Genomic DNA, 22,378 nt, shown 5'->3' with positions numbered 1-22,378 from the left:
TCTACAGCAATCACTCACACATACAGACATACACATACACACACACACACACACACACACACACACACATACACATATTCATTTGAGCTTTAGCTGGTCTTTGTGTCGCTGAGAGCAATTGCTGAGAAATGCAGCAGCTCAGTCACAGACCTCTTTCATATTCCAAACAGGCCTGAGAAAACAATTTGAAAAGAGGAAGGAGAGGGCAAGGCAGGTTAAGGAAAGGAATGAATACTGCCTTATACAGAAATGTGAAATTTTATATTCATTGGGGAGAGATAACTGTACAAATTATAGGGTGTGTTAGGAAAATGTTTTACTTCCTCCTTTTGGGCTTACATTGTACAGTCTGAGAATGAATGTCTGTCCTTGGGAGGCTGCATGTGTGTTTGTGTGTGTATGAGCCTTCAGGTCCCTGATGGGCAGCTAGGACAATTAAGAATTGCAGTGACAACTACTGCACTGGTAGGGAGAGTCAGAGTTCGAGGTTAGGGCTTAGGGACCATTTCCACACTGGACTCTTCAAAGAGATTTGGAATGCCGCAACCTTCGTGAACTATTTTGACACCCATGGCCCCAAGGTGTTGATCCAGACCAAATAGATCAGCCTCAGGGCCATGTCCCACTGGGGGGGGGGGGAGGGCATGATAAGGACCCAAGACCAAGTCCCACAGCAAGCCATCTGTTTAGCAAGAAAAGAGAGTGGTGTGAGATGGGAAACTAAGAACTCCAGTTTCAACCAACCACCAGCCAGCAGGGGAACCTCAGGCATATTTCCTTGGCCTCTTGGAGGCTCAAATTTCTCTTCTTTAAAATGATAGGTTTGCAAATTCCACAATGAGAGATTCATTCTTCTATATTAAAGTGTTTCCTCCTACTAAAATATACTTTCGTCTAAGAGTGTTGTCAGAAACCATAATCAGGCATTTATGATAAGGTGAATTTATTCAGGAACAGGTTTTGATGAAAGAACAGGAAGGGGCCACTGAAGTGGAGATAGAGCATGGAAAGTGGAGGGCGGACAGGCCAGCATACCTTTCTGATTAGAGCGAATAAGCTAAGAGAAGAAAAATAAAGAATTTTGACAGTGCGCCTTGTCAATGTAAGAGGGAAGTAGAATATGTATACATGTCAACGCAGTAAGAGTTGAGTTTTACTGACTACTTATTCCATGAATAAACAATTGCCAGCAATGTTGGTTGAAAACCTGGAGTACAAAAGCATGATCCTGAGTTTCTTCCTGGGTGGTAGTGCGATTGCCAAGTATACTTCCGAGTGGAAAAAGTAATTCCTTTCTTTCATATTTCTCCTCTAAAATGTATGTCTTATGATCATTTTTTAAGTAAATCATTTCTTTATTGAGAATGTAGGAAAGTTCTACTCTGTTTTATCAACTCTGAAGTCAAAGATTGGTCAACGATTTTTTTTAAATTAGAGTATTAGAGAAGATAATCCCTGGGTCCCCCTTCCAGCTTTGAAATATTTTGGCTGTACGTCATGCCTTAATTCCTGAAAGTGGAGGTGTCTGAAGGAGGCCTATGCCCATAGGATTCAATTAAAGGAGAAGGCACCATGCTCAGGGCTGTCACTTGGGCTGACTCATTAAGAGGAGAAACGCACCTTGTCTGCATTTGTTGAGCAATGAAAGGAGAGTTGTGTCTTATAGCTCATGACATTTCATAATTTCTTCCAGAAGTTGAGCAGACACTGTGAATTAGAGACGGAACTGATGTAACTTTCTACATAGAAGTTAAGCTGGGCAACAGTATAAACAATGCAGAGCTCAGTATAAATAATTCCCTTTAGAAGCAGCCAAGAAAATGGTCTTAACAGAAACAGCGTGCTTACGTGGTTTCGAACAATCTCTTCAAACCCAATCATCTGATTCTCATAGTTCAAAAAACAAAACAAAAATGCTTCTCTTGATATTATTTAAAATTTTTAATTGGATCCTGACTAGAAACTGGATTAATGTGTCATTAGGAAATATAAAAGGCATTTTAGCTCTGAAATAAGCTTTCTTCCTCATAGAAACAAATATGAACAACTGGGCACATTTCCTCCTCAAAGTTTCCTCAGGGACAGATGAGCCTGGGATCTTTGACCTTGTGGTATCTGGTGACTCACTTTCTATGGACAAAAATCATTTTCATTGTCTAAAGAAGATTTGCCAGTACAAGCCTATTCCCTGCAAAGTAGATTTCTTCCCAGAGAATTCTATCTATCCGCTCACTGTTTTATGATTTATTTTGAAGCACTTGAAACATTTTTGGTTCCCTATGGGGTGATCTGAATTCACTTAACAGAACTTAGGCTGCTTTGTGAGCTAGAATTTCAGGATCTGTAACTTGACAAAGGAGACTTATGGCTTTTATGAATGTTGGAGAGTAGGAACTTCAGTGGGTTAAATTCCACTGAAAAGTTGCTGGTGATTTGTACCCAGCATTTAGTGATTTATTGACAAAACAAGAGAAGCTGTTTAAGGTATTAGAACAGAATTCAAATTCTTGAGTACATTTTAACCAAGCAAATGACAACTTTAAGTGCATAATTATTAGGAGAATTTCTCAGTGTATATGATCAGTCTTGCCATAGCATACAAGTAAGAACTTAGACTTTAAAGGATACATTTTTTAATGTTATTTTCTATCAATGTAAGAATTGTAAAGTACCAGAATCTAATCTGGAGTTTCATTCATGCATTCATACAGAACAATTTAAGTTGAGGTCTAACCTTCTTCTCTTATTCCATCAAAACAATATGTATCTCAAAGGACTTTGGTCTTACAGGAGTAAAAAGAGAGAACAACAATAAACTCCAATGAGAAACACAGGAAATGAGACTTGTCGTGAGAAAATTCTTCCAGTCTCTGCATGTTAAGTTGAATGTAGCTGTGTCATTGAGGTCTAAGACCGCAGCAAAACAGGAACTGTTCGGCTAAACAATTTCCATTGAGGGGGGGTCTCAAAATGTCCTTATTTTGGGTTTCAGGTGCTGATTTACCTTAATAATTTTTAAATATGGGTGTTTTGGGGTGTGATTGGTCACATCTAGCAGGATCCCCAACAGCAGAGCAGTAGCTCATTGTATATGTTGCCTTTGATTTATTTCAAATCTAGCAAGTTTCTTAAAAGACTCCAAATGGCCTCATTTGTGGAAAATTGGGCTGGCATTAAAACTATGAGAAAAACTGTGATGATGGAAAGACAAAGAAAATAAAGGGAACAAAGAGGCTTACTTCAGACTTCAGATAGAATGGTCAGGAGAGGCCTCTCCAAGTGAACAATAATTAAACTAAGATCAAAAAAAAAAAAAAAAAGAAAAAAGAAAGAAAAAGAAAAAAAGAAAAGAACCAGAACAAGAAGAATATGAGAAGAGCTTCTATGAAAAAGAAACAGCATATGCAAAGCCCTGAGGCTGGACAGGGCTGGTGTAATGAGCCAAAGAGACAGTGGTATAAAATGAGCTTTGGAAAGTGGATAAGGTCCTACAGCAGCTTAGAGGGCACTGCAAGTTTATATAGTCCTAAGTGTAGTAAGAATCCATTAAAGGTTATTAAGTAGACTATGCCACAATTTTTATTTTAAAACCAACCTATTTTCTGTGTAGAGAATGGGTGGGATACGACAAGGAGATTGGGTGGTAACAGAGGCGGACAGGTTTGAAATGGGCTTTGGAGAAAAATTCAGTAGCACTTCTATGAATTGGATGTAGAGAGTGAGGGAAAGGATGAATTAAGAAATAATGAAGTTTCTCACCAGGGCGACTAAATGAGAGGTGGTACCATTTACAAGACAAGTAAGGTTTAGGGTGGGGAAACAGACTTGGGAGGCGAGAAACCTAGAGTACTAGGAGATACGTTGTGATAGTTACCTAATGGGACTATCAAGAAGGCAGCTGGATGTAAGAGTCTTGAGTTCCAGGAAGAGATCAACGATGGAGATATATCAATGTTGACATTGTTGGCATCTAGATGATATTGGATCCGTGGAATTGGATAACATCATGCAGAAAGAAGATAGAAAGACAACAAAATTATCAGAGTCCTCAATGTTTAGAGGTTGCAAAGTGGAGAAAGAACTTACATAAATGGCTAAGAGATGGCAAACAAGGAGAAAATGGCAACCCAGAAACCAGGAGGAGTATTTCCAGAAACAGTAGGGTAGTCAAGTGGGTCAGTGCTACTTAGAAGATCAGTAAATACAAAAACAAAAAATGTTCATTGGATTGGGCAAGAAGGAAGTCGTCGTTAACCATGAGGAAAGCAGTTTTGAAGACATGGCAGGGGCAAAACCAGACCAGAAGGAAAGAGGGAGCTGTAGACAGAGACGGCAATCTTCCAAGAAATGTGGCTCTGATGAAAGTAGTTTAAGTTTTTTGCTTTTCTACACAGTGTAAAAGAATAAAGCTCTAAGGTTCTGGTCATATTACAGTTTGGTTCCCCTTCCTGTTTTGATCGCAAAGTTCTCTTTGCTTCAATTTTCAATTAGTACTAACCGGAAAATCACATCCTTTCATCCCAGCATGAAACCTGGCCATTATTGTCCTGTAAAGTAACTACTAATTACCTTGGCAAAAGTAAACTTCCTGAACGCCTGTGTCCTTGCTGAATAAAGATATCACTTAGGAGAACCCCTATCTCTTTTTAGAAGCTGAAAATATCTTTCCACCTTCACAAAACCAATTAATTATTCCAGAGAAATATTCCCCTTATACTTCAGCCAACAAATTGGAAATGACCTTCTAAGGGCAGGAGCAGCTTGTTTCCCTTTGTTAGTGCAGGAATAACTTTGAAAGAGGAGAAAATGGTCTGTGTTTCTTCTCCCTTCTGCTTTACCTCTTATCTTCATTCACCAAGATGTGTGAGGGACTATCAGCTCTCAAGACTTTACCCCATTCTCAGCTCCAGCACCCAAATCAGTGCTTGATTTTTCCCTTAAACACTCCTGGCTCCAATATTGCACACCTCTTTTGTCTCCTCTTTTCTCGTCTCAACATTATCTTTTCCTTGGCTTAACTGTGCTCAGTTGCCAAGATGGCCTGCAATGAGCCTCACCTCCTAAGATGCATGCCCCTGTGTAGTCCCCTTCCTCACTGAATAGGGCTGATCTCTGTGACAAATAGGCTATTACAGAAATGACAGAGGATGACTTCTGAGAATGGGTCATAAAAAAACATTGTAGGCTCTACTTTGCTCTCTCTTGGATTGCTTACTCTGGGGAAAGGAAGGCAGCCACTATGTCATGACAAAGTTAAAGTAATTCATGGAAACATCCTCATGTGGAAGAGCAGAAGGTCCCTGCCTATAACCAGAACTATGTAGGTGAAGGTACCATCTTGAAAATGGATCTTCGAGTCTCAGTCAAGCTTTCAGATGACAATAGCCCCAACCAACATCTTGCTGCAGCCTCCTGTGAGACCTAGAGCCAGAACCACTTAGCTAAGCTGTTTCTAAATTCCTGACCCATGGAAACCATGATATAAAATGTTTATTGCTTTATGGCACTAAGTTTTGGGGTTATAGAACAATAGATAACTAATACATCACTGAGACTGAATTACTGGGAGCAGCTCCACAACCTTCCAGAATAGTTTACATAGTCTAAAGAGGATTATTTTAAACTCAAATCTATAATTGATAAGATTTAGAAAACAGAAAAAGTGGTGTGAAAGACTCAAGAGAGGGGATAAGAAGAGGAGATAATTTTTCTGTGGGTACATGTGTTTTGGAACGTAGGAGAGGGTAGAAGATGTTAATATATGGTTAAGCATGTCCTGATAGCCTGCCTTCCTACCCTCCCCCTCCCAAAGCTCTACTTCTTGTCAGAGCTACTTTCCTCCCTTCCCTCGTTGAAATAGGTGGTGGTATGTTTAAAATAACGCCCCTGGGGGAAACCAGTCACCATGTAAGATGTTTGACTGTCTTTAGACCACCATGCTGGGAGGAAGCCCAAGATACTCATCTGGAGAGGTACTTGAAAAGAGAGAGATGTCCAACCAGCCCTAAGATGTCCCAGCTATCCTCACTGAGGGGCCAGACACGCAAGTAGAAAAGCCATCTTGGGCATCTGGTCCAGTCTATCTTTCAGTCAACTCGCGCCCCGCCACCTGACTGCAACTGCTTAAGAAAACCTGAGGAAGAAGCTCCCAACTGAGCCCAGTCAGCCAACACAACCGAGATAATAAAATGGTTGTTTTAAGCCACTAAGTTTTCAAATGGTTTGTTCTGCAGCAAAAATAACCAGAACAATGAAAAAGGGAATTGATCAGAGAACACCAGGAATCCCTGTCAAGGCTGGTGAGCATTAATTTAGAGCCATTTGTCTGGCTGTGTAACTTTCTCCAGCTCAGTTTCTCAGGTTCAGGATCAAACAAGATTATTATTTTGCCACATGGCATGAAGAGACATCAAAGAGCCAAGGAGTGATAAATGGACATTTAATGGGACTGGGTTTGATTTTAAAAGGAGAATAGGAATGCAGAAAATGGAGATATGGTTCCCAAAGACTTGTTGTCTATGCCAGTGTTGCCCAAAGAATTAAACTGTAAAAAAAAAAAAAAAAAAAAATTGCTAATGGACTAATGGTTGATCATTATTAGCATTTTCTCTTTTGAACTCTTGACTACCTTGTTCCACCACACTTTTGAGCCTTCTATTGTAATTACACAGGCACTTGAGTTATGCCCGGCTATGAGATGGTAACATCCAATAGGGCAAGGGTCGTCTTATTCTTTTGAACATCCCTGTAGCCCCCTGCCTTATGCTTCAAACAGGTCTCAAGAAACATTTGTAGTGCTGCTAGGTATTTAATTTTTAAGAAGTGTCAATGTAAGAATGTCCAAATCTGTTGAGAACTTTTATAATAATTTATTTGAGCCAACAGAGGATACCTGGAAGCAAGGTCTCAACACACTGAGAAAAAATGCTTCGGGGAATAACACTTTGCAGTTTCTTTTATGCGTTTGAGATTAAGGAGGGACTGTAAAGAAGATTACATGAAGGTGGAAGAAAGCAAAGCAAGGATCAGATTACAGGATAGTTAATATTATGTGCTCTCTTGAGGGTGGTCACACTTTAGAAGGAAGGGTTTAAATGGGGCATTTCATTTGAGCATGAAACAGAGAGCTGGAAGGTCTCAAATCCACCTGAAATATGCTTCCCATCACGGTCTTTGGTCACTTTGATGACTCCTCATTCTTGGGGTGGCTCTTGACTTTGGTGAAGGTTTCCAACAGCAAATACTTCTAACTCGGATTTTAAGTACACTATTTAATTTAAAAAATTATTATTCTTCAGTGAGGTAGGGAAAAACAGGATGACTTTGTTGAATATGAGTCTCTGGCAGGGCCTCTAGTTGACAAGAAGATGGCATTTGAGAGATTAGAGAAGAGACTTTGTAGCTGAGTGTCCCTAGGCTTATCAAGTGGATGGTTTCTACTACTCAAGAATAATGGGGACTTATTTTCAGAAAGCAGGGATATGCTATTAAGAGAGTCAATAGGACCCATGTTTATTCTCTCGACTTGTACCACCCACTATTTTGAGGCTGTTCTACTTGAAGAACAAAGTGTGAGACTTATTGCCTGGTGTTTCTATAGAAGCCAGCTCAATGTTTGTTGATAAGTTACAAACTCTGCAACAACCACTCCCAAACAATTAAAACAGGTCTGAACCCATTCTGTCTGGTAAGTAGCTGCAATTTCACAAAACAAAGGTGAGAAAAGTAAATGGAGATAGAGCCCAAGATTTCATCCCATGACTGTGTTGACTGGGTGTGGAATGGGAAATATGCAAATGTCTACGAAGCTGGGTTTTTAATCTCACTAACTATACAAGAACTCTCAAAATATTTACAGGAGAGACAATCAAATGTAAATACCTGATCATATCCACCAAAGTCTAAGAATTAGGGGTAAGAAACTATAGCTATCATTTCTGTGAAAAGGTAAAGGGCATAGGTTATTTTCTACACACGTTGAAAAAAACTTTAAATGACTTAATATCTTGAAAATTAAAGCAGCTGCAATTATCTAATCTCATTATATCACATAAATGGGTAAGATATTTTGTGAGTCTATCATTCAACTTGGAAAACATTTTTTCTTTTTGTCATTTAAAGGGGGACCAATATGCCTCTTCTATATGGATTTGTTAGTAGCTTTAAATCCTTTTGTTATTAAAAGAGTGGCATTGTGAAATTAAATGGGTAGATATTTATGGCAATAAGTACAATGCAGATAAATATCTTTGGAAGATAAAATCCTTATTAAGTAAAATGAATTTTAAAAGTTTTTAACTGTTTAAAGAAACTTTCAACTAATTGCCTTTTCATTTGATCAATAACATTTCAAAGACATACAGCACATTGCAATTGTTTAAATTCTAAGCTATAATTATACATATTTAATACATATACCATGTTTCCCCGAAAATAAGACCTAGCCCAACAATCAGCTCTAATGCATCTCTTGGAGCAAAAGTTAATATACGACCATATTTTATAGTATAGTATAGTATTTAGTATAGTATAGTATAGTATAGTATAGTATAGTATAGTATATCGGGTCTTATAGTAAAATAAGACCAGTTCTTATATTATATTACATAAGACTCAGTTTTATATTATAGTAAAATAAGACCGTGTCTTATGTTAATTTTTGCTCCAAAAGACGCAGTAGAGCTGATTATCCGGCTAGGTCTTATTTTTGGGGAAACACGGTAGCTATCATTTGGAACTGGGAGGACATTTTTCCCAAATAATCAAGTTGTGTGGGATCTGCAAGCTCAAAAGAAAGTTTTGTGTAGGTGACAATTACATTGTATAATTTAGTTCAACCTAACTTCTATTTGACTTGGGAAATTTATAGAATCTCTGTATTTGTGGCTTCTGCACCCAGCTTTTACAAAAAAAAATTTGGGGGTGGGGAGGGAGATCCCCCAGCCCACTTTTCATAACATCTCTGTTGGGTTGTAAATACTATTTTCTCTCCCTACTAACTGTAGAAATATGTGAGAAGTTAGGTGATTTATCTAAGGTCTCCACAGATACGATGTGGGAAAAGGTGAATGAAATTGAAACTGAAAATGATGAAGATAGTCTTAATGTTTAAGTTGGTGAATATAGTCTTGATGTTTGATATTTACCTTCTACGCAAATATTTTCCAGCTTTTGATTTGCTTTCAGGAGTCATTGTGTAAAAGCAACTGTATAACTGTAGGATGTAGATTATCAGCTGTCCTCTACCTGTGGTGGAGGCAATTTAAACCCAAGGTTGCAGCACCAGGTCATATGCAATGACTAGTACTATGATTTTAGGTACCCATGTAATATTTGACAACTTGTGTTGGCATCGCCATGAAGTTTGGTTAGTGATCCACCATCTAGAGCTCCCAAAATTATATGATCCAACCCAAGAACATCAGTGCAAGATGGATCACAGATGCCAAAGGCCTACAGAATGACGTATTCCTTGATCATTGTTTCACTATGGCTAGACTGTGGTGAGCCTTGCTACTCAAAGAGTACTTGCTATTTAAGAGACTGGTAGCATCAGTGTCCCCTGGGAGCTTGTTCGACATTCAGAATCTCAGGCCCCAGAGCTGCTGAATGAGAATCTTCACTTTAACAAGATCCCCCCGTGATTCAAGGATAATTTAAAGTTTGAGAGGCACTGATCTAGATCCTAGATTCTAGTGCCTCCCATAATTGTATTTGATTTCTACAAATTGTCCAAATGACCCATGACACCTTTTTCCCTCTCTCTTCTACCCACTTCTCTTCTGTTCTCTCCATCTCCTCCTCCTCCTCCTCCTCCTCCTCCTCCTCCTCCTCCTCCCCCTCCTCTCTCTCTCTCTCTCTCTCTCTCTCTCTCTCTCTCTCTCTCTCTCTCTCTCTCTCTCTCTCTCCCTTCTCCCTCTTTCCCCATGCTTCCTTCTCTCCATCCTCTCTCACATCTACAGAACATATTTTAGGAAAATAGAGACCTTTAATTCACACGTACACAATCATACTCACAAAACCAAATGACACAGCCTACCTCATGGAACATAAATCTGTAAAGAAGGTGAGACTGGGTTGTGGAAAGGTAGTGGAGAACGTGGGGTTATAGTTCTGTCCACTGAGTTTGAGCTACTCTCTCTTCAATGCAGCAGAGTTAGGTGGGGAGCTAGGTGCAGGTGGAAGCCAGAAGATGTAGGTTTTCCTCCCTCCTCTCCTAGCTCAAGGTTGGTCACTGAGGTCTCATCACTTAACTGAAGCCAGTGAAGAAGATGCAGCACATCATGATTCTGCCCCCTTGCTTTCTTTTATTACCATTTTATTTTGAAATAATTTCAAACTTAAAGAAAATTGCAAAAATAATGCAAAGAACTCATGAATATCCTTTATCCAGCTTCACCGTTTTCAACATTTTGCCATATTTGCTCCCTTTCTCTCTCTCTCTCTCTCTCTCTCTCCACACACACACACACACACACACACACACACACACACACACACACACAGATTATTATTTAACTGAACCATTTGTGAATAAGCTATATCCATCATGTCCCTTACACACACACACTTTTTTTTTTCTTTTTTAATGTGAGGTTGGAGAGGATCATACAACATTTTCTCAAACTTGTGATTTGAGTTTTGTGGGTTTGGAGATTATTTATGCTGACTGCTTAATAAAAAATTCAAAGCACAATATTAAAGAGTTGTCTTGTCCATGAATCCCACTCTTATAGTTATTTAGGGCTTTGTTTTGTTTTTTCTTCTATGACTACTTAAATACTCCATTATCTTTGGGTTTAAATAGCCACATTTCAGCTTTCATTCTAGCGACTTCTTACATGTAATTTTTTTTTTTTTTTTTTTTAACATATCTGAAGGAAGAACTGAGAAGTGCAAACCACTTTTTGGGTTTGAATATGGTATTTTTTTCTCCCAGCTTCATTGAGATACAATGGACATATAACATTGTGTGAGTTTAAGGTGCACAAATGTTGATTTGGTTCACTTATATTGCAAAATGATCACCACCATAGCATTAGCTAACACCTCCATCCCATCACATAATTCCCATTTCTTTCTTGTGGTGAGAACATTAAACATTTACTCTCTTAGCAACTTTTGAGTATATAGTAAGTATTAGTAACTATAATTACCTTGCTGTACATTAGACCTTATAACTGAAAGTTCATGCCCTTTGACTGATTATCTTCCCATCTCATGTACCCTCCAGGGCCTGGTAACCAACTGTCTAATCTCTGTTTTCTGAATTCAGTGTATCTTTCCTTAGAACAAAGATCTCTTATGTAATCACAATATAGTTATCAAATTCAGAAATTAGAATTAGAATCTAATACTGTTATCTAATCTACAGTCCATATTCCAGTTTCAGCCTTTGTGCCAAGATGTCCTTTATAGGAATTGTTTTTCTGGTACAGGATCCAGTGCAGAAGTACATGTTATATTTAATTGTCATGTCTCTTTAGTCTCCTTTAATTTGGAACATTTCCTCAGCCTTTCTTCATCTTCCAACAACAAAGAAAATTGATACTTTTGAAGAGTATAGGCCACTCATTATTTTTTTATTCTTAGATTCAGATTATATATGTTTAGCTTGAATATTCCATGTGCTATTGTTCCCTTCTGACTTTATTTTTTCTAAACTACAGTTAGTGCGTTTTACAAGGTTCATATGAGAAACGTTTTTGATAAGATTGAGACTAAGGACTCAGTATACAAATTTCAGATTTTCCATTCCAATACTCCTTCCACTACAGGTAAAATAGGTTCACACCTAGGTTGGAACAGCCAAGAAGCTCTGTGCAGCAGTGAAAATTGTCTACCCTTTAGGCATCAGCACGGACTTGGGAAATGTAGAAAACTTGTGGGGCCAGACTTTCAACAGACAGGGCTCAGGAAGGCTATGGCTGAGCAGTGGCCTCTTAGAAGGTGCTTTGGGGAAGGAAATATCAGGATTTGTCAGAAAGAATAGTCAATGTTCTTTGGGCTACAAATAACAACTGACTCTCTTCACCTTGTAAGAAAGGGAATAGACTGAAATACACTACTTGGAATACACTAACGCCTCACTACTCAAAAGTGTGCTCCTGGACCAACAATATCAGCATCACCTGGAAGCTGGTTAGAACTGCAGACTCTCAAGCCTCACCTTGGAACTGCTAACAGGCAATCTGCATTTTAACAAAATAGCCAGCTGGTTCATCTGCGCCTTAAAATGAGAAGCACTTACATGGGGTGGGCTGGGGGTCCCAAGGAGCTGGAAATACCTGAAGATGCAAGAACGAGGGCTGTTCGGGAGCTGCAGGAGCTCACCCCCCACCTTCCTGTTAGAGCTCACTGTTAACAGGACTCAGCACAAGTACTCCCCAACTCTGGTGTCTGAGTTCAAAATTCCCAGTTCCCGGCAAAATAGATTCTATTGGTGCCTCATCCATGGCCCTCAGCCTGCCCTGGAGATCACCTGTGCACAATTCTTCTCTATGTGTGTGGCTTCCTGCACCTTCTTTTGGCAAGAGGGGTTCTCTGGCTACTGCCTCAATTGGCAAGAGGGCAGGTTTGCAAAGTTTATGCCCCCAAAAGCAGCCGTCAAAGAATTAGAGATGGAGTTGGTGGGCCAGTGCCTCAGCTTCCTCACCCCTCAGCGGGACAGCGTTGTGTTTTACACAGTCCCTCGGTGAGGACATTTGAGGGAAAAGAAGCCGATGTGAAATTCATTCGAGAAAGGAACTGAATCAGCAGAGGTTTTAGGTTCACAGGCTGAGAGTGGGTGTAATGTGAGTGACACTCACGGGTTTCAGTGTGCTTTAGGTCAGTGGTTATCCAACTTTTAGAAATTTTGAAATTTTGACCCAACAAAGTACATTTTTAATCAGTAAGATTTCCAGCTCTTAATTATACCAAACAGAACATCACAAAACAAACCAAACTCCTATTATTTCCATTTTAATGGCTATTTTAGCCTTTTAAAAAAGTAGAAAGAAGCGGTATATTATCATAGGATAAATTTGGCTTCATAGAGAACTTATGACATTTCCTTTGTATTTTTCACTTTTCTTGTAACTGGTAAACATGTCTTCAGTAATCATCACCCATTCCGCATGGACTTTGGGGGACATCACTCTTCTGGTCAGGGTTCTAATGGTTTTACAGCACAGAAAGAGAAAGTCTCTCAGATGAACAAAAATCAAAGAAGGGAATGAGTGAGTTAATAAAAGGGATGCAACGGAAACCACACTCTCCATCTTTCAAGATCGTTCTCTCTGCTTCCCTCTGGATATGTGTTCTGCCTGTCCCTCCCTCTTCCATTGCCTTCCCCTATCGACCCATCTTGGACTTGGCCTGATAATTTCCAACCTCTGGGGCTAAATATATAATATTTACTGAGAATTTCCTTCCCAGTGCCTGTTATAGGATGAACTGTGTGTCACAAAAAGATGTGTTCAAGTTCTAACCCCCATAATCTGTGATGAAGCTACATGTTTAATACAAGAAAGCTGGCAGGCTAGGACCCACTGGAGAAAGGCCAATGAGTGTGCTCAACGGCTTACAGACACAGAGGAGAAGGAAGACTCACTGTCAGTTCCTTGCTGGGTTGAAACTTGAGTTCAGTCGTGCACAACAAACTCCAGCAGCAAGTTTGCCATTTCTGGAGCCATAATGAAGGAGTCTTGATATTTTATTATGGAGGAAAGGGAAGCTTTCCACAGTCAACACCAACCACTACAATAATGATGACCAATATTGCCTTATTTTGATAAACTATCTTAATTTCTCCATGCCAGGCATTCTTGCAAGATATGGTTCCACAGGAGGTGTGCTGTCTGGTTATTGAACTAGCTACTCCAAGGCACAAGTATGCCAAATAAAGTGGGTTATTCATAAAATTGTTAATCTGGGCTCTTTGTGGCAGCAACAGGCAGGATAAGGATTTGAAAAAAAAGCAAAACACACATCAGTACCCAGAGATGTTGTGTATGGTGTACTGTGTTTCCTTAATCAGATTGAAACAGCTGACGTGGGAAAAATCTTTTTCTGGAGCTTTTTTTGCAGTATGAAAAACTTCATACTGCAGCTCGGAAAATAGGCCTTGTGACTTGCAGAGCCAACGTATGAATCATTCTCCCTAAATAAATAAATAAAACCTGAATTTGAGCCAGAACATTAAATCCATTATTTTCCAATCTGGGAGCTGTGGTATGCTGGTAAATATCCAACAACCAGCTCTCCAGGGGGAAAGGGCTTGATTTGCAGCGTTTGCTGGATTTTGACTCCCACAAGGGCTAATTTCAAGTCACTCACCTGAGGACAGTGAACTTGAAGTTGGAAGATGTACACAGCTGACACTGGAGCTAGCTTCTGCACACTATTGCTTAGGAGTCTATTTTAATAGTCGTACTTGACAGCTGTAGAGAACTGAAAAATAAAAACTGTTTTCTTTATACCAGGTGTTTCACATATCCTTGACAGTTGATGTTCTTTTTTAATCCTTTCACTTGATGAGGTAGATACTATCTAAATTTTATAGGCCATAAAATTGAGAGCCTAAGAAAATGCGCGGTTCGTATGCAGCCATGCAGCTGAGCTGACTTAGGCAAGTTATTTAACCTGAGCAGCCTTTGTTTCCTTTTCTGCAAAGTGGGTTATAATAGTATGTACCTCAAAGATGGTTGGAAAGATTTAACAAGATAATGCATATGAAATTCTTAGCACATTTCCTGATATACAGTCATTCTCTATTTCACATACAATAAATATTCCCTGTAGAACACGAGAAAGTGCCAAAATGCAAAAAAAGAAGAAAATTTAAAATACTTCTGACTGCTAACACTCTTGGTGCAGAATTCCAGTTCTGGCTTAATAAGATTTATGAAGGGCAGTACGAGCATACGAAATACTTTTTCCGTGAGGAAGCATTTGAGCAATTGTTGAATGTAATTCTGTCTGGATCATGATGGGAGCTTAGGTTGCATACCAATGTATGCAAATTACTTTTAAAAATAAATTAGAGCAGGAATTATAATGTCATTGTCACTCACGTGTGCTATGATGTTCTCTCTGGAGTGGGAGTCCTAAGAAAGGAGATAGAGTCAAGGCCCAGGGCATTTAATAACCATGATGGGACGCCCACAGGGACACGTGGTAAATTATGCCTCTCAGGAATGCAGCGAGGGCAATGGGTGCAGAACTGAGTTGGACAAATTCACAGTTATACATGGAGAGCTAAGGTGTTTCTCACAAGGCCAATGTGTTGGTAGGTGCTCCCAGGAGCATTGTGTTGAGAAGGGCAGTGGGCCTGTCCTCTGGGCAATACAGCACTGCTGTGTGTGTGTGTGTGTGTGTGTGTGTGTGTGTGTGTGTATCATGCTCACTGAGGGGTGGAGGAGGGGAAGCAGTGGTTTGCAGGCCTAGTTATGCTGTGTTCAGTATATGGCAGATCTCTACCTGATTTGAGTGAAAATTTTCAGTGGAAACAAGAAGTGATACTTTTGTTTTGAAATTTTCATGTACACTTGTTTTATGTTTATTTTCTTTGTTATAATAATTCAATATTTATAAGATGGGCTTATAGTTTAATTTGTGTGTATATGAAAAATCTTTTCTATTATTCTGTCGTGATTAAAAAATTAACACGTAGTCACATGGGGTTGTTGAAAAATACATCCCCACTACATTGTGTGCATTCCTTCAGCCTTTTTAAAAAATGCTATACCAACATATAGTCCTATAAATATATACATATATCAACATAGACTTTTTTAAAATGTGGCATCATACTACACACTCCAGCATTTGCTTTTTTCACTTAGCAATAGACTATAGACATTTTTCCAAGAGGGTATATAAGGAGTATTCACATTCTTTTAGTGGCCGTGTATTTCTCGTGGAAATAAATGAGCAATGTTTATGTAACCGTTGCCAAACATCATGTTGAGGGATGTTTACATTGTTTCTACTTTTTAATTATTATTTTTTTTTCAATTTCAAGTTATGTTACATGAATATTCTGGGTATATCTATGAGCCTATGTTAGTTTTTCTGTAAATATACATTTCTAGAAGTCCAATTTCTGGGTTGAAATCTATGAGCACTTATATTTTTCATAGCTATGACCCCCAATAGTATCCAAAATGGGGTTATCAATGAACACCCTTAGCATTAAAACTATCTGTGCCACATAGTTCATTTTCTCACATCCTTCCAAAATTGGGTATTACAAATCCTTGCTTTTATCATTGATAAGTTTCTGTGGTTTCCTCCTTGATAAGGATTCTTGGAAACCCAGAAGGCTGAAGGTCACTAGGAATATGGTAGAGTTGATTGTTCCATTGGCTGCTAAAAGAGGTCTTGGGACCTGGAGTCAAAGGGAACCATTCTTGGGCCCAGCAGGAGAAGACTCATGCTTTCCCTCAGATCTGAAGGACCAAAGACTACACACAACATAAGCCTTTGGTGGCAGTACAGTGGCATAGTTAGATGGCAGACCCTTTGATTTTTGGCTCAGGGCAGCATCCTTTGTGCTGGAAACGGAATCAGAGGAGTTACATCACCAAGAATAGTTTAGTGCTGAGCCTTGTGCCAAATTTAAATAACAGTGTGAGATTAAAAATTTGGGATTCTGAAATCCCTTCAAGCTCTACTGAAGATTGGAAGATCCATCAGGTGGCTGAGTCTAATTACAAGAGAGTCTGGGCTTTAGAAGTCAAGCCTTTATTTCTTCAGGCAACAGAATTTATCAAATCCATGTTATAGGCATTGTTCTAGATCAGGGGTGTCCAAACTGCTGCCCGCGGGCCAACTGCGGTCCATGATCCATTGTTAATTGGCCCACAACAAATTCCAAAAATATATTTAGTTTACTTAAATAAACCAGGTGAGGCAATACGTACTTCACCTCGAGTGAGTGGCCCGGCTGTTTGTGTATGTTACCACATATGGCCCTTGGTGAAAAACGTTGAAAAAAGTTTGGACACCCCTGTTCCAGATGCTGGGGTTTCAAATATAAATAAGTTTCATGACATCTAGGAGTTTACAATCTAGTTGGACAGGAAGGGGGAGATTGAAAACCAGAAAGCAGTACCTTCCACAGAGTTCAATGCAGATGTGATGAACATTTGTCTGTGCAAATTTACCCATGAAAATTGTTGTCACACCCACAAAGGTAGAACTAAGGAGAAGGGAGGGGCTTGTTTGTAAGGACATGTTTCCAAGATGAGTTGCAGATCACTTGATTCCTTCTTGGAGCTAATTTTACAGTGGTAAGTGGCTGAGTGGCCAGTGCAGAAAGATCTTCTAGAGCAGATCTCCTAACTTTGTGTTCACATGAATTCCCATACAGATTCTGTTAAAATGCAGTTTCTGATTCAGCACGTCTGGGATGAGCCTAGAGATTCAGCACATCTACTAAGCTCCCAGGGAATGCCAATGCTTCTGGTTCAAGGACCACACTTTGAATGGCAAAGTTCTAGACTGAGCCCTAAATCCTTTAGTATGGCTGGGAAGGAAGGGAGTGGCTTGCGTCAGAGATAAAGCTTGAGAGGTAGCTGGGAGTTAGTGAGACAATAATTATCTGATTATGGAGAGGCACGGGATACTAAAAAGAGGAGGGATAAATTAGGGGAGGTGGTAGAATCTAATCCAGAGAGGTAGACTATGGAGAATTAATTTCCTACCCACTCCCCTTCCCTCTTCCTCTTCCTTCTCATCATCTTGCATCTAGGCCCTAAAAGTGGGGAATTACTTAAAGCAAGCAAAAGGGAAGACTTCTGAAACTATAGATACATAATACAGTTTATGACATGAACTTTGCACAGCCAGCTTGCATCAATAGTATTTCAAAGGGGAGGTGAAAAGAGAGATGTCCTTGAGGAAATCTTACTAGTTTGGCAGAGTTTGACATACTGTAGAATCAGCACTATTTTGAACATAAAAAGGATTCTGGCTGTTACAGGATTCTTAAGTCTCCGAATTCCTTAAAATTTCCAAGATACATTTTGATCTCCGACAAAAATAATTTGGCTGTTTGCTTTACACAGTGGGTCCCTGCTTTGGCCATAAGTCTATGTTTTGAATCATAAATTGGTGTCTTGGCAGTGGTTTCTATGGACTGTGATCTGGGGCCTAAGAAAATAATTCCCGATTTTAATGACAAGTTTTATCAGACTGTGATGCCATTTTTCTATAGAACTTTTCTATAATAAACTCTCTACCTGCAATTTCTGTCCCCAAACCCAGTAAAATAAATATCTCTATGACCAACTAATTAGTTGAATTTATTAATGCTCATTTCTGTGGACAGAAAAAAAAGGGGGTGGGGGTTCCATGGAAATGTATGATCAGATCACAGAGTGATCTAACTGGATAGGTCATGATGGGTAGTCATGCCCCAAGCATATAACTTTTTAGTAAAAGGTTTATCTTTGCCGTAAGTCCTGTTCATTGTTTCTGTGCATTTAAGTTAAGATACCTTTGAAAGGGCGGTGGATAGCTCGGTTGGTTAGAGAACAATAAGGTTGCCGATTCGATCCCCACTTGGGCCACTGAGAGCTGCACCCTCCACAACTAGATTGAAACAACTACTTGATTTGGAGGTGATGGGTCTTGGAAAAACACACTTAAATAAATAAAATATTTTGTTTTTTTAAAAATACCTTTGACATAACCATCCTCAAGAAAGCACATGATCTTGTTAACTCTCCTGTAATCAATCCCTGCCATGCTTTCTCCCACCTCCACACAATCTCCCTTATGTTCCCTCCTTAACTTCAAATGCACAAAAGAAGTAGCAAAACTGCTATTTTCTGGAGCACTTGCGATCTTGCTCCCCTGTCTATATCATCAGTTTGGCTCAAATAAATTCTTATAAAACTTCTCTATAAGTTTGGATGTTTCTTAGATCTGTATTTCTACAGTTGACTGGGTAATAAATAATTTGGGAGCTAATTTCCATTTCTGATGGTATTTGATTGTCTATATACACTATGAATCATAGAGATATATTAAATAAAGAAACACCACTTACTCAAATTTCAAAAAAATAACTAGCAGTTATTGAAATCTGGAGTAAAAAAAGATGGCCTCAGAATTCTAACTGCCATCACTTCCATAGGTACTTGGGGTTTTCCTCTCCTATAGGAAAATATTTTGATTACTTTTATTTTTGATGTCTTAGCACTTTAAGGTATGGTCACATTAATTGATTTCATGGTAATGCTGATGAATCTCAAATGGTTTGGGTATTTCCATCCTCTCCATGCCCCTTGGGACATACCTTAGCTCTTTTGCAGGAAAATTCAATAAGGAACATGGCCATGGTATCCACCTAGTTTCGTGAAAGGAAGACAAGGTTCCCTTTCACTCAGCAGGACTGAGATAATTCGGAATTTGTTCTATTGTCTTGGAATCCAAATTCAGAGGTCTATCTGAGCCAGGCAGAACATATGGAATGTATGATTGGGACAATGGGTGGGTAACAGTGTGCGGTGGGGTCTGTGTTGTGTTAGGGTGTGCATGAAAATTAAATAATAAAAAACAAATTCACTGTGTGGCAGCCGGATGGCTCAGCTTGTTAGAGCGTGAGCGCTTAACAACAAGGTTGCCGGTTCAATTCCCACATGGGATGGTGGGCTGTGCCCTCTGCAACTAAGATTGAAAACGGCAACTGGACTTGGAGCTGAGCTACACCCTCCACAACTAGACCGAAGGACAACGACTAATGGGTTCCGGAAAAACACACTGTTCCCCAATATTCCCCAATAAAAATTAAAAAACAAATTCACTGTGTTGGCCATATGTCTACAGTTGTGGGTCAGATATGTCATCTGACTGAATGCCATTGTTGATGACCAGAGCAGGAGAAGGTGATATGGATGCAAGGGGAAGCCATGCAGTGGAACCCACAGCAGCTGAATCCCTGCTTCTCCAATGGCTACATGAAGCATTGTTTATTATTAAATACTGACATCTAGAATTGACCATTACTTATTACTCTTTCCTGAAATGGTCAGTGATTTCTATCAGCATGTTTATACCTGCTATGTGCCAGGCACTATGCTGGGATGTGAAGATTAATAATAATATATAGTCCTTGCCCTTAAGGACCTGATTACAGGAAGGGAAAAATAGAGACATAAGAGATAAAAGCAACAAAGTATTAGTGCCCACACTTATTTTCATTTTATAGGTAAAATGTCAAAGGTATGGGGTAAGCCAGCAAGTCAACAGTAGAACAGAGAGCAGGATCACGATTTAGGTCTCCAATCGGCTCACCTAAATCATTCACTTAATAAACGTGCCACCATTGCCAAGAACCTCTGCCTTCCTGACTCTAGTCCCAGCTGTCTTTGGCCCCCCGCCAGTCTGGTGTGGGCAGCTGGGTTTTTGAGCCTGGTGTGTAGTAGGAGTGCTCTTAAGAGTTCTTTAGCTCAGAGTAAGGATATGTCCTGAAAACAGCCCCTCATTCTTCAGACAGTCATCAGTATTTTCACTAAAATGATAAAATGGTAGCCCGTCAATTGTTGAACAATTTGAGCAGTAAAGGGAATTTCCTTGGGGAATTCACATTAATGCAGAATGTACAAGACTTCAAAGCATTTGGAAAGACAGAAAAATAATAACAAGGGAAACAGGCTGAAAACAAAATAGCTCAGGTTCAGTGTTTTCTAACATAACTTGTCTTAGTTTTACAAAGTCTTGACTCCTAAAGAGTCCACAGAACACTTTCCAGAGTTACAATTATGTTACATTATGTTACATGTGGCAATTTTTCTTTAGAGACTATTTCACCAATATACTAGTTGTTTACAAACAATATCTTACTACTCAGGGTTTTCTGTAGAATGCTACACTAACTAAACATGAAAATTTGAACTAACATTTGTATGGGGATGGTGGCCTACAAATGACTTCATTAGAGATGAAAAGTTACTTTAGTCAAAATTAAATGGAAGGTTTCCCCAATCAGTTATGAAAAATGGTTATTCTACTGTCCCTTTTGTAGAGAAGGAGATTCTATATAGTGACTGACAAATCTTTCTAGATTACTCTTCCATTAAATAAAAAAAAAAATTGAAGATCTCCCTTTTCTACTATACAGATTTGAAACATGGTTAAGGAAATTTAATGGGTCAGTAACTGTAGATTATCTATCCATGCAATTGTTTAATAGCCACACTTCTGTGAGTTAAGGTGGATATTACCTTATTTCATCCATTCTAACATCCCCCTCTTATCATTTTAACCTCTGAAATCACCGATGGCCAGGCAGCAGTCCTGACATACTTGTCATCACCTGGGCTTTCGAATGGGGTTGTTTTCCCGGTGGCACGATTAACAGCTACAACCCCTGGGTGTTTCAGTGTACAAACCATTTGAGGACCATTTGCAGTAGGAGTCCTGGCTGTTGTCTGTAGGTCTTCATTGATACCTTCTCTTAGGATCAAAAATAGTAATGGCATCAAAACTTGCCCAATGGGTATCAGTGGCTTGGAAAACATCCCAGGAATAATATTTGAACATTAAAAAAAAAAAAAAAAGCTGCATCAGTACAGTAGTATGGTATAGTTTAAAGGGCAGCACTTTTTTGATTCTTAGTATTATTGTCTTACAATTGACTTCTTACATTTGATGAAACTGGTAGTTCCTTCATAGAACTGAGTTTCAGTGAAGGCCTGGGAGAGACATAAGCATTGGGGAGCAGCAGGTAATGTGCTAGGTGCTGGGTGCCTTCTCAAACTTCATCTGAAATAACCTGTGGTGTTTAAATTCCCATTGCACTGATAAAGAAACAGGTCAAGGAAGACATTTTGACCTTGCCCTTTGAACCTTTTCTGCTCTAGACATTTTGATCCGATCATGCATTTGAGAGCGTGGAAAGCAATGCACCACCAGAAAAGCTGTAGCCAATTTGAAATTAATTTAAAGTTTCACATTTGAAGCACCTTAATCGCTTTGGAAATTAGCAATTTCCTTGGTTTCCTCCATATAGGACTGATCTTAACATGAAGAAAAATCAATAGCAAAAACTAAACTAACAATTTTGTCACCTACATTAAGAATAAGTGTATACTGTAAGTTGGGAAATTGTTCATGGACTAATGCAGAGGAAATGAAAGGTATGGATGGATAGTACCTTTGAGGAGCAGGGCGACTACTGAGGTAAATGAAACACAAAAAACTGATAGTGTTTTGAGTCTGATAAAAGATTCTGACAGTAGAGCAATTGTGGAATAACGCAGGAGAATATTTACAATATTTGCGTGGCATGATCAAGAGACAAGCACAAATGGCCAGTCTTTTATCCAAGTCATAATGAATATTCTGGGAGAAAAATCAGCACAAAACAAAGCTGATAGCATCCTTC

The sequence above is a fragment of the Rhinolophus sinicus genome, chromosome 13, assembly GCF_057876585.1.
Source record: "Rhinolophus sinicus isolate RSI-liver-muscle chromosome 13, RSI-T2T, whole genome shotgun sequence".
Classification (NCBI taxonomy): domain Eukaryota; kingdom Metazoa; phylum Chordata; class Mammalia; order Chiroptera; family Rhinolophidae; genus Rhinolophus; species Rhinolophus sinicus.
This window is presented reverse-complemented; position numbering follows the sequence as displayed.